We start from the raw sequence: 13,821 nt of genomic DNA, 5'->3' as shown, positions 1-13,821 counted from the left end.
ACTGTTGCCACTGTTGAAATGTACCACCCACTGCCTTGCTGCGCTCATATCCTCTGTTTGATGTCCATAAACATTCAGCAAGCATCGATCAGCGTCAATACATGCCATTTTTTCCACACGGAGGAATTCATTTCCACTTATTTTCTTCAGATGCAATGCCATGTCGGATCACGGAATCACAGAATCACAGAATACCAGGGACTGGAAGGGACACCGAAAGATCATTTAGTCTAATCTCCCTGCTGGAGCAGGAACGCTTATATTAGGTCACACAGGAACGCATCCAAGCGGGTTTTGATGCCTTTATGTCAGACTGCCTGTCTGCTGCCATCTGTCACATGGCAACAAAATGTAATGGAATATTGGTAGGAAGACTCAGTTTCTACTGCCATACCACCAACATCTGCTTTTGACATCGTGAGTGAACATAACAAAATAGGAGGCATTACTTTTGGAGCAGCCCTTATACTTCCTTGCCTCCCACCTTCTTCTCCTCTGGAGAAGATTTACTGAGTATTTGCAAATATCTGCAGATTCCTGCTGTTCTAATCTGCAGCAACACTTCTCCACTTTGTGCTTCTTTCTGGCTTTATAGATACATTCCAATCCTCTTCTGCTTGAGGACAGTTTGTTTGCTTGCCTTTATTTACAGGAGCTTCTTTCTTAATGTGAATATTGATGCTATATTTCAAAGACAACATAGTGATGACATTTGTGGACAAAGGAAGGGCAACTGATGCTGTCTACCTAGACTTGTGCAAAGCCTATTGTATCCACATCTTGTAGAAATATAGATTTGAAGGCTGGATTATTTTGGACAAATAATTGGTTGGATAGTCACAGGCAAAGGGTTGTAGTCAATAGCTCTGTCCAGGTGGAGATGAGTCACAAGTGGGGACTGTCTTAGGACTAGTGCTCTTCAGTATTTTCATCAATAACATAGAATGTGGGATTAAGTGAACCCTCAGCAAGTTTGCTTATGACACCAAGCTGAATGGTACAGTTGATGCAGTAGAAGGAAGGGATGCCATCCAGAGGGACCTGGACAGGCTTGAAAAGTGGGCCTGTGTGAACCAACTGGAGTTCAGTAAGGTGTTGTACTTTGGTTGGGGCAGTCTCAGATATGTTTACAGACAGGGAGAAGAACTCACAGACAGCAACCACTGCCAACAAGAACTTGGGGTTCTAGTGGACAAGAATGTTGACATGAGCCAATAGCGTGCACTGGAAGGCCACCTGTATCCTGGGCTGCATCAGAAGAGGGGTGGCCAGCAGGGAGAGGGAAGTAGATGACTATCCCCCCTACTCTGCCCTCATGAGGCTTCATCTGGAGTACTGCATCCAGGTCTGGGGCCCCTAGTACAATAAAGACATGGAACTGTTGGAGCAGGTTCAGAAGAAGGCCACGAAGATGGTCAAAGGGCCTCTTATGAAGAAAGGCTGAGGCAGTTATCTTGTTCAGCTTGGAGAAGGCTCTGCGGATGCCTCATTAAGGCCTTCTGTTACTTGAGGGATACTTATAAGCAGGAGAGAGACAGATTTTTACATGGTCTGATAATGATAGAACAAGAGGAATGGTTGTAAACTAAAAGAGGGGAGATTTAGATTAGATATTAGAAGGAAACTTTTTACTCAAAGAGTGGTGAGGCACTGGAACAGGTTGCCCAGAGAAGCTGTAAATGCCCCACCCCAGGAGATGTTCAAGACCAAGTTGTCCAGTCCCTGGGCAGCCTGATCTAGTACCCTAGCAGAAGGGTTGGTTCTAGATGATCTTTTAGGTCCCTTTCAACCCAAGCCATGCTACGATTCTCTACTTTCAGCCAAACACCTTCCCCTCATGCCTAGCTAACAGTAGCTGAGAAATGGTCATTGTGTAGTATTTCCTTGCATCAGGTGAGGCTGTTTTGATGCTGTATGGGAACTGCTGAGTCCCGGCCTGAACCACTCATTGATCACCTGAGGCAAGAACTGAGTCAGCCATGGGAGCACAGGTGAAGGCAATTCAGCTGTGTGACCGAAGGGGTGGAGCCTGACTGCACCTCTCCTAGACCCCATTTAAGGGCTGACTGCCAAAGGAGAATGGTCTCTTTCTGGTGTTCCCTCCTCTGTGGAGTCTTTCCTGTGAACCTAGGTCCTCAGATACAGATGAGCATTCTTTCCCTGTATGTTTCTTTTCCCATTTTCATCTTAATAATCTTTCCAGTTGTAACACCAACTTTAACAGGTGATATGTTGTTGGCTTTTGGCAAGGCTTATTTCTCATTTATGTTTTTTCTTATTGGCTATAGCAGCAGGAGGGTGATACTCTGGAGGCTACTAGACCTCAAACTGTCTGCTAGTGGGAAATGGAGAGCAAAGTCAGTCATGGAGTGTGGAGAGCAGGAGAACAGAGTACCCAGTAGCTTGTGTTTGACCTGCTCTTCATCCCAATACCTTCCCTGCTGCTAGTAAAAAGACTGAGGATTATTTAATGCCCTTGTGAAAGTAGTTTCTTTCCTGGCATTTGAAAGTGCTGTACACCAGACATATATTCCATAGACTTCTTGTTTCTGTTTTTTTTCCTTATTTTTTTTGAAAGCACAAATGTGGTTTAATGGTTTTGCTAATTCAAAGACCGAAATCTCTGGGCAGCCCCAGTTGCACCTTTATCCTGCAGGTGAAGCCGGCATGCTTATCTGCAACATGAGTTGTACAGGTGTGTTGCTTTAGCAGCAGTAAAAAATATCCCTTCAAAAGTACTTAAAAAAGAATAATATTTTTTCACCTCTAGGTTTTCTATCAAAAAGCCAGGTGTGCCCCTTTTTCATTTCTATCATTAAATCCCATACAAAGGAATAGGAGTAGGCTTGTTCTTTTTCATTTTTTCCCTTTCATGTTTTTTACTTTAACTTTCTAAAGCTTTCTTCCTTTTGGAATTGGCAAAAGGATATACAACACAGTCTACCTCTGTGCTTTGACTGAAGTCCTAACCTAAGAATAAAGGTTGAAAATAAGTAGGAATAATGAAAGAAAAAAAAAAAGGCTATTAAAATAAAAATCCCTCTGGATCTTGTCACTGTATTTCCTCTTGTAGCTAACAGTGAAATCTTTGCTTTGGTACTTAAATCTGCAGGGAAAATCTCATCTGCGTTTCCTTAGCGAAAATGCAGATGTGATAAATACTAACTGAATATTTATTTCTTTGGAGTCCCTAAAGCCTTCATTGAGCACCAAGCACTGCACTAATCGTAGGTGAATCTTTCTTGGATGTGGATGTAGCAAGGCAAAGGTCTCTTTTCATTGATTTCCTCTGAGTTCTCAGTGTGGAAGGTACCATTTGAACCTGCAAGAGTTATTTTCACTTCTCCATCTCCAAGGTGTCTCGTTAGCCTTACTCTCCAGAGTTTTTCTGTGGACATCCCTTTAGAAACAATGGCTGCATGCTTGGCACTCAAAGGTGAGCCACCACCAACTGCCTGACAGCCTACCTGTGAGAGGCTGCAAATGTTGCTGCTAGGAAAAGCAAAGAGAGCCTGAGAGAGGGAAGGTACGAGGGAAGAAAAGGAAGGCTGCAGGCAGAGCAAATGCATGATGGAAAATGAAAAAAGGTCTGTTGGAAAATAACTTCAAAATTTATTTTTCATTTTGAAGGGAGGAGGTGTCCATACATTTACATGATAGATGACTTGAGAATTTTGTACAACGTTGTCTGTCTTTATAGCAATTAATTCAAAAATAAGCTTAATTAATGTGTTAGCATGGCCTGTAATTCCCTACAAAGTTCCAGTAAATATGAATATATTCATATCCCTACTTCCAGTGAAATAGCTGTGGGCATGTCTGATAATTAATAACCTCTGCTTACAAAACAAAACTGCATTTCATCTGCTGCCAAATACTGTTTTCTGAATGCAAAATAGAGTATTTTTCCACATCAGAATTCGATTTCTGCGCAAAATCGTGTGAGGTTAAGCCTTATCCAACTGTTTGTGTAAATATAGCTCTCAGTACACGTAATACACATTTATGTTAGTAATAATAAAGTAATGCAATTTTCTCTCAATATATGTTAGTGTTAACTGGGATGGAGAAGTGTAATTTTTAGTTCACTTAACCTTGCTTTGTAGTAATATATTTGGCCTGGCAAGTGTTTTCCTAAGTAATGAGACAAATTGCTATTCAGATAGAGGAAGAAGCTGTAAAAATGAGTTCCCTAAAGTATCATGAAAGCATTTTAAATTGATAGCAGTAAATAACTGAGGGATATACCTCTGCTCGACTCTCTGCGTTTTAGAGGAGTCACAAAACAAGATGTATACTGAAGTTGTTAGTAAAAATCTTATCCTGATATTTAAGAGGACAGGAAAGCAGACTGTGTAGTCATGAAATTAAAAGATGGAACATTTTTACTGACCTTGAAACCTTTTCCGTGAGCAATAGGATGTTATTTGAAGGTCTTGCCCGTGTTTGGTTTTTCAGGCCTGAGGTACTGGCTGGCATGTATTAGTCTGCCTGCATGGCCTCAAATGAAACTCTTCACTGACTTGTTACTTGTTGAGGTTGTACTCTGAGGTCCTACATCAAGTGCTGATTGTTTCAGTAGAAGAGCATTTGAGCTTGGTTCATCTTGACACAGCCACACAGTCCCTAGTTTGGCATTAGTTTAGCTGGTATTTCTGGCTGGCACAGAGCTTGAGCAGAACATAGTCTCGTGCTTTTCTGCACAGTAACTCCTACATATTTACACTTTGCAACGCTAAACCAAATGACCCATCCATAAGTAAAGCAGAGTAGATAGGCAGCACGTCCCTCAATGCTGACAAGATGCAAAAATTTGAAATGACTTCAGGGAAAAGGGCTGAGTAATGTTCATCAAAAGAGTTCAAACAAGGATGACCTCTAATGTTACTTACAGCCCTAAGGCGGCTTATTTCTAACATCTCAGTGTTGATCTTAACCATTTTTAGCTCAGCTCAAACATCTGGGAAGCTCAGGTGTAATTCCTTCAGGATGCAGAAAGAGCAAACTCCAGATAGCTATGATAAAATGCTATGTTAACCCCAGTCAATGGCTTGCTTCAAATATAGACTAGAAATCACCTGAGAGTATACAACCATTAAGTGGAATTTGCTGGCTGGGTAGCAGTATGTTGCTGTGTTTAAGTTCAAGTTTTTGTTTCAAACAATTTCCACCTGATTGGTTGAGGGATGACGTGAATAACAGTGCCCAAACAGACAAGCATAAAATCCCACTAAGAAATCATCGTGCTCATAGAAAAAGACATGCTAATCAGGAATACTTTACATCTGAGAATTGCATATCTGCTGGGAGGTCAGGAGCAAAGAACCGGGCCCCAGCTGATCAGTGACTCATCCACTTGTGGACGGACTTCATAGAGATTGAAATGAAATGTATTCATGATATGCTGATTTAGTGGAATAACTTTATAGTGCTTTCTCTCCTAAAACTCAACTGTCAGTAAGTATTACTTTCTGGTCTTCAGAGCTCTGAACACAGTGCTTTCTACAGTAGTGTGTTCTGTCATAGGGGCTTTTGTTAGCTTGCAAGCTACTTTGGAAATCGTTTGTCTATCTGATTTTTCTAGTCTGGGTGGAGAATAGGCACCAAGATTGGGGTTCTTAGTACACGGGTCAGGCTGTGTTTTATGTTTTCCTCATTGAGGAAGTGTTGGCACTTTTAAGATAATTCTTTTTCGACAAAAGGGGTATTGAGGCCATTCTGAAAATCAGCACCTTTAACACAGCTCTAAATTGGCCTTTCTGGAAACTGTTCAACTGGCAGTATTTATTTTTTGTGGGGGGACCCTTCTTGAATTACTAAGGGGCAAAAAAGAGAGAGTTCTTGTTAGCCACGTTTGGGTTTTTAGAAGAATCTGTACTAAATCTCATTTAGAGAAAATCTAGAGATAAGGCTATGACTTGATCCTATGCTACCTTGTCAAGGACATGAGGAATGAAGGCACAAGTGCTCTGTGTTTTACAAACATAGCCTTGCTTCTCAAAATCCTAGGGGAAGAGAAGTACTGGGAGTCTGGAGAACAGTAAGCATGGTATCACCAGCATGAGTTTGTCTGCCCTGCAAGTGGTAGCAGAAGAGCAGAGAATGAGGGAATTAAGACCTGAGCTCTGGAGAAACCAATGCATTCGCTTGTTCTTACCTTGATTCCCCCAAGCAGCTTCAGATTTGCATACCTTTAAGTACTGGTGTCTACAGCAAGAGCATCAAAGCAAACCTGCAGTGTAGGCAGGGGAAAGAAGGTGGAGGCATGCAGTAAGGAGCAGAAAAAGCAGGGTCAGAGAAGAAGTTATTGTCTTGTTGAAGAATGACTCCAGTTTTGCATCGCACCTCAAGAGAGATTTAAAATGTGGCTCTTCAGGGAATAATGAAAATGAATCTGCAAAGTTTGAAGCAATGAAAATAAATAATGAAAACTCTAAACTTTTAGCCACCAACACCATGACAGTGCTGGTTTAATAGCAACCTATAAATTCTGAAGAAATGTAGTATGCAGCTGTTGGCTCCTTTGTGTAGTTAGTCTGCTGCTGCCAACAGAATGAGATTTTTGGCTTCAGATTCTGTTTCTGTGCAGTGTTAGGTATCTGAGGAAGGTCTATACATAAAAATATGTATATGTGCACAGAGAATGAAGGTAACAGTCAACTAATTTGCTTCTCTATTTTTCTTATCGCAGATACACACACAAGTAAAAGTCCACAAGCAAACAAGTATGATCTGAGATAAAACCTTGTTGCTCTGCTGATATTTTTTGATTGACACTTAGAAAAAAATTTGCATAATCACACATACCACCAAAGGAAACATATCTGATCCCTTTAAGAAGAGTGAAAGAAAGAGGTTGGGAAAACTGTAGCTGGGCAGGCAGGTGCAGAAGCCCTCAGACATCTGTACTGCCCTGATCCTGATGCACAGCTGGGTCTCTTCATCCTGGGGCAGAGCCGCAGCACCTTCTCATATCTCTGCTCACAAGCCTGGGCACAGCCTCACACTCAGAGTAGAGCTACTGTTTTCACTATGCAATACTTGTCCTATCAGAGAGGGATGACTTATGCACAGGAACACTTGGGCTTTAACCTGAGGTTTTGGTTGCCTGCATCACTCATTGTCCACCTCAGGATCCTGTCTGCACTCTTCCAATTTCCAGCTTGTGCAGGCAGAAGGACCCTGGAGATTCCAGTTTCCAGCACTCAGCAGGGACCTAAAGATTTGGTTTTCAGGGGAAGCCTGCTATAAACTTGCTGTTAAATACAGGAAAACTTATATATGAGTCCTGGACTCCTTGTTTAGGATCTGAGGTGTCTGATAAAGCTGGAAAAGCTAGCTTGTGAATTAAAGCAAAACATGTCAGCTAATGCTTGCTATGATTGTGACAAAAACCAAGGAAAACAACTTCTGTCATTCTATCTTCTAGTACAGAAGCAAGCCATCGTGCACATGTATATTTAATTAGAGCATTTGAGTGCTGGGGACTGTATGTCCGATCTGAAAGCTTGGGTTGATTTGTTATTCTGTACTGTGTGAGCAAAATAGCTTCAATATTATTGGCACAAATGTATATAAGTCATAGAGATTGGTGTGCACTAGAAAAGCAAGTTGCATTGGCAGTTTCACCATCTTTCCCTTTGTACACTTAGATCAGGAGCGATGCAAGGCAAGAAGGTACTTCTAGGTGACATGGCAGATGGTTTTCCTGCAGGAATGCTCAGTTTGCCTGAGTCCTGGAGATTTCCCACAGTTCCCAAGGAGAGAGATGGAACCTCAGGGCTGCGCCTCCTGCCATGCCTTTAATCTACCTGCTGGGCCTCCAGGTGAGAGCAGGGTGTGGTAGAGAGTCCTGCAGCAAAGCTGTGCCTTTGTTGACTTCATGAGGCCAGGGCCACAGCCTGCACCAGCTCAGGTGCTTTTTAGAGGGTTTCAGATCAAAGCTTTGCTGCCTGCAGGTTAAGACCCTATTGCTTAAGCTTAAGAACATAAACGAGTTCTTAATGTGGCCAGGGGTCATTTTGCATGCTTAAAGTCATGCATAATTCAGTTCCAAATCAGGGGTGCATGAGCCTAAGGGCTTTTTGAAGTACTTAATGCAAAAGCTGACTCAGTGTCTATAGGGTTTGAAGAAATTTGCTGGTAGGATTGCTGTCTTTTCTTGTGGACTCCCAGGGGACCTCACCAGTCCCTGAGAGAGTCAATGTTTATGTTCTGTTGAAGAGCTGCAGTTTTCCTTTCTGTTCTTATTTCTTTGTTGAGTGTGAAATTAGACATCTAGAACAGGGTACCATGGTGTATCTCTCTGCTACCAAACTAGGGTGAAGGAGCTCATCTTTTGGTTGTAAAGTAGTGTGTACACAATCTGTATTTTTGTCCTGTTTTCTTCCTTTATTTTCTATCTAAGCACAGGATGCTGTCTTGCTTCTACACGAAGTGCAAGAAGAGGTTGTCTCTTACTCTACAGTGTTACCTAACAGTGTACTACAGAACAAGTTTAAAATAGGGTCTGGGAAAAAAAATGTATTTGTTCCAAATTCTAGTCAGCATCATGCCCTAACAGCCAAAAGGGGCAACCATACTCTTGGATGCATCAGGTCGTATTCACTACTCTTTCTCTCCTGTAAAGCATCAGTCAGTATTTGCTGGCAGGATACTTCAGTTGAATCCTATGTGAGCCTGTGTGCATCTATATTTGCACTTTGTAGACATCAACAAGTTACCAGACAAGGGTTCTGTTCTTGTAAAACACAGCAAGCTAATGCACATCAATACCTACCACAGTTCAGTGTTTATCAGGGTATTTGTTGTGGTGTTGCGTATACTTAGAGGAGAGATTAATGCAAACAGCCTCACAAAATTAAAAATGGGAAATAGTAGTATTGAGTTTTTAATGGCAGTTGTAATGTGCTGCAGCTCTAATCTGTGGTTTAGTTTTGTGGTGTGACTGATATGCAGGCACAGAGGAGTTTTTGTTAATCTTGGAGGACAGAGAACAGGAAGGAGGGAGGGAGTAGAAAACGGGCATTTTTAGCTAGAAATTTAATTGCAAGATAGTGCTTGAAATAGAAATTGATACATAGAACTGCTTTGAGAGATAAGCACTACCAATGACGTTGGTTTCTGGCAGAGAGTCATCACACTATTATGGAAATGCTGCTGTGGACTTTACTCTGTGATCTGTATGGCCATGAATCTGTTTGACATAATTCTCTTGGCTGCTTCTCATCCTGCAAAGCTCTGAGATCTTGCCATGGGTGCATGTCTTTGCACAAGTAGTGGAAATGCTCAGACTCTCCTTGAAACACACCATGTGAGGCTCAGCATTATGGTGATTTTTTTTTTTTTTTAATGCAGTTGCTCTAAACCATGTTTTGAATTCATACTCCTGCCTTGTATCTGTTTTCCATAGTCAGCATTAAGTCCTCCCCAAGGATGGGCAAGCTTGAGTACTGCTAGAATGAGGCAAAGCAGTTAGCATTTATCAGGATGTAGCTGAATTAGCTCAGAATAATTAAAATCATAAATGGCAGCACTCATCTAATTATTGCTCTTCAGTGTTTGAATTTCCAAGCACCTGGTAGTCCTTTTTGCTTTTTTTTGGCTGGTATTTTCTGCTCTCTCAGAAGTTCAGTAATTAGTAAGGGATATTCACAGTTATTTTAATATCACAAAAGAAGACAGCGTTTACAAGTACCACTAAAAATCTCTGAAAGGATTCCCACTGTGGTGATGGATAAAATGTTTGTGGCAGCCATTTTATCAACTGAAGGTGACCTTCTCTCTGTTTGAAAGATTTAAGTGGTTTTTTTTTTCTACTTAAAGAAAATACCTCTTCAGCTCTTTGCCTGTCTTGTGATAGTACTGTCCCTGATAAGGTGGGTGACTGTCATGTGAAGGGGCTTTGGAGATACCTGCTTTTGTGTAGAGATCCCTCAGGCAGTTTCATCCCTCCATGATGATACCACACAAGGCAATGCCAAATCACACCAAGCTACCAGCTCTGGTACAGGAGCTCTGTAGCCGTGTTCACGTAGCCACATCCCAAGCTCATGACAGGTCTCTGCTTGCTCTCATTCTAGATGGATTTCATCAGTGAAAGGATAGAGATATTTTTGCATCAAAGATTTGGGATTGCAACACCTGTGAACAGAGCATGTTGATTCTACCATATATAATCCTAATTCCTCCCTTAGGAGCCAGCAAATGGAAAAGTGATTTAAGCCTCATCTGAGATCAAAGCAGGAACATGCAAGAGGGGTCAAAGAAATACCCCCACATTCTGCAAAACTTGAGATCAAATCTTAGCTGAGGACTAATCAGCTTTAGTTGATCTTGCTGCCCCATTCAAGGATAAAAGAAAATACAGACATCTGCAGAGCTTTGTGTCTTGTGTATATATATAGATACATGTACTTTTTATCTCTGAAAAGTGAATAATGGAACTAAAGTGAGGATAATAATATTCCGCTCAATAAAAAAAAAAACTGTGAAAAAGACCAGAAAATATCTTGCAAGTAAACTATTTTTGTTGTAATCTTCGTATTGTAATTGCAGTCCATTTTCTGTGCTGCATCTTCAGCAAGTTATGTAAAATTATTGGAGGGGGGCATAATTTTCTGCAACTTTCAGTAATCAAATAAGTGGTGTATTCACAGCAGGGAAGCATTCATACCTCTGTTCAGCTCAAAAAAAATAAGACTCTGATGTTTAAAAAAAAAAAAATTAAAGGAAAGGGGAAAAAAAAGACATGATTGCAGGCACTTTGTAGCGCTAAGTTCCAGAGCCTTTTTCAGTGATAACAGTGCATCACTAGATGATATAAAAGCCATTTGATACTTCACAAAAGAAAACGGCAATGGTTAAAACAGGCCAAATGCACCCAAGTGGCCACAACACAGAGCTGGATGAATGACTCATGGGCAGTTATAGCTGACATTAGTTTCAACTGGCAAGAAAAAAAACCAGGAATTTCAGTTCTTGAGAGAAAATCTTCCCAAGGTTTGTCAGCCTACCTGTGAGTCAGACACTTCTTTTTCTTCGCCTAAACAAATTTTTAGATGATGTCCTTTTGAAGTGGCTTACAGACTCATGAAGGCATGCCTGTGTGCTTTATCTTGGGAATTTGCAAATGGTGGAACAGAGACAAAGCAGAGCAGGTGGTGGTCAGGTTGGTCGCACTTGGCATGGCAAGGGCAGTACAGAAAAAGCAGGAAAATGGTTTTGCAGCTGCACCTGCCCGGCAGCACTGCAGTATATGAAAACCTCTAAAACTGACGACTGCAGCTTTTACCCTGCCATTGTCCCCGTCTTTCCTCAACTCATCTTCATGAGGGATGATTGTGAGGCTCTGACTAGAAGGGACAGATGTGTTTGGTGCAGTGCTGATGGGTTTAGAGCTCACTCTAAAGCACCTGCAAGTCTGCAGGATGAAATTACAGGCATCCAAAGGAATAAGGCTTATGGTAAGATCCCTCATCTCATCTTCGACCTGCAACTGTAATCTAAACTTTGCTCTAAATCCAGGAATACCTACTAGCACCGGATTTAAAAATAGAGACGAACTTGGTTTTGGCCTGAATCATAAACTTCATCAAGCAGCTTTCTGGTTCTCCAATGAAATCCTAACTCATGGGTTCCTGATTGCATAAGGATTATTTCACTGAATTCTGAAATCAACCACTCTTTCCATAGAACGGGCTGCAAAAGTGAATGTTTTCACATGATTTAAGGCTTTGTAAATCTATTCATTGAAAGAAGGGGCCAGGTGTCTTATGCCTCTGCTATGCCAGATGATGCAGTCGAAGAAACATTTTTGTTTTGGTTGTATTGTTGCTGATGTAACTTTTCTTGTTCTGTATTTTATTAATGACATACCACATCCTGAAACTGGGCATAAAAAATAATAATTCTATTATTGAGCATATGGTTCCAGCTTATTTTCTGAGTATCTAAAAGTATTAAATAAAATATGACAAGAGGTGCAAGGCAGCACTACGTTCACAAAATCACTGAATTGCCAACGTTGGAAAAGACCTTCAAGATCATCCAGTCCAACCATCCACCTATCACCAATAGTACTCACTAAAACTTGTCCCTCAACACAAAATCCAAATGTTCCTTGAATGTTTGTTGCAGGGCAAAATATTCTGCTTTTTGGAAACATCATTTTAAACCATAGTTTTGCATCTCTGGTGGCTACCAAAACATGGGACTTAAGCATAGCCACACCAAGTCTATGCCAAGGATTTAACCCATGACCTTTAGCATTAAAGGGGGCAATTATATTTAAATGAGATGGATTTTTTTTTTGTATTGTTACTTGTTAGAAGTCATTTAATAGAGTGAAACTGAACAGGAAGCAAACTGAATTACAGTTTCCCAGTTATTCTTCTTAGTGATTCAGTGAGGTGACTTACAAGAATGACATCTTGGTAACAACTTCTCAGTAGTCAAGGTAGGATGAATAGCTTCTTAAGAAGGCAAGAAAGAAGTTACTGACTATTCTGATGAAGGGTTACTGCTAACCTATCGGTCAAGCATTTTACTGCACATTAATACTAATATTGAATTGCAAATCCCTCTCCCCATTGGGGAGACTCAGACATGGAAGCCAACATCTTAATGAGTTTTCAGCTGAGCCTGTTTTCCTATAGCCACAAATGTGCCAGCATTGTTTGCAGAGCTAGGATGTAGGATATCTTCAGGACTCTCTGTGCATTTGTATCCATGATGCGCTGTTGGCTTGTGAGCTAGTTCAGGGGGAGAACTATATTCACACAAAAGCTTTCAGCCTTTTGTGATGAAAGCTCCTTCATGCTCATTACTAGCAGCTCCATTGATTTGTCCCAGTGAACGAGGTCAGCAATAAATCTTGATTTCTTGTCAGATGAAGCAGACAGGCCAATGTCTGGACTACCTACTCTCCTTTCTTCTCTTTTCTCACATCTAGAAGAGCATCCTCGCAGAGTGGTGTTGAAATACATTAGCAAGCCCATCTTACAGGAGAGTCTACTTGCGTCGTTTTCCATTGTTATCAGCAAGGAAGCTTTTCTGAGCGCTGAATGGACTGATTTTAATTTCATAGTAATAAAGGACAAAAGCACAGGCAAAAATCTCACAAATGCAATGATATACATGCAACCGAAAAACAAAATTAAGTCAGATGTGAAAAGTGTGCAAAATGACAGATAGATGAGAACTTGCTGGGATTTTTTTTAACAAATAGAATTTCTCCCACTTCAAGATTGGTTATTTAAACCTCATATGTTCAAATATTATAAAATTTGCTAGCAACTGTTACGTAATGTCAGTCTCTTAGTCTGAATGTAACAGAAGATAAAAAATAATGAGGAAAGAGTATGGGCCTTCAAGTAATTTTTAGCTTTGAACAAAAAATATGGAGAGAGCTAAGCTTTAATGAGGGTGTCCATTATGATATTATAGTAATGTGAATGGCACAGATGAGGGAACTGATGTTTAAAATAAACTCTCTGGTGAGCCAGAGAGATCTCAGTTATTGTGCACATCTGGTCCTCTCAGATCAGTCAAATACTTTCCTTTCAAATCTGAAATGTTTACTCTTCTCAGGATTTTATTCAATTCTTAGAACTGTAGAATCATCAAATGGCTTGCATTGACAGGCTCTTAAAGATCACCTACTTCCAAACTCCCTGCTGTGGGCAGGATTGCCATCCCCTAGATCAGACTTTAATCCATGGTTGCTCTTGAGAGGTTTGGAGGTGGACCTTCTGTTCTGTTTCTTTATTACAATGGATGCTGAAGATCAAGGTCTTTCAGCAAAAAGTAGGCTGTTCAAAA

This window comes from Meleagris gallopavo, chromosome 6 (assembly GCF_000146605.3).
Source record: "Meleagris gallopavo isolate NT-WF06-2002-E0010 breed Aviagen turkey brand Nicholas breeding stock chromosome 6, Turkey_5.1, whole genome shotgun sequence".
NCBI classification, from domain to species: domain Eukaryota; kingdom Metazoa; phylum Chordata; class Aves; order Galliformes; family Phasianidae; genus Meleagris; species Meleagris gallopavo.
Note: the sequence above shows the minus strand (reverse complement) of the source record.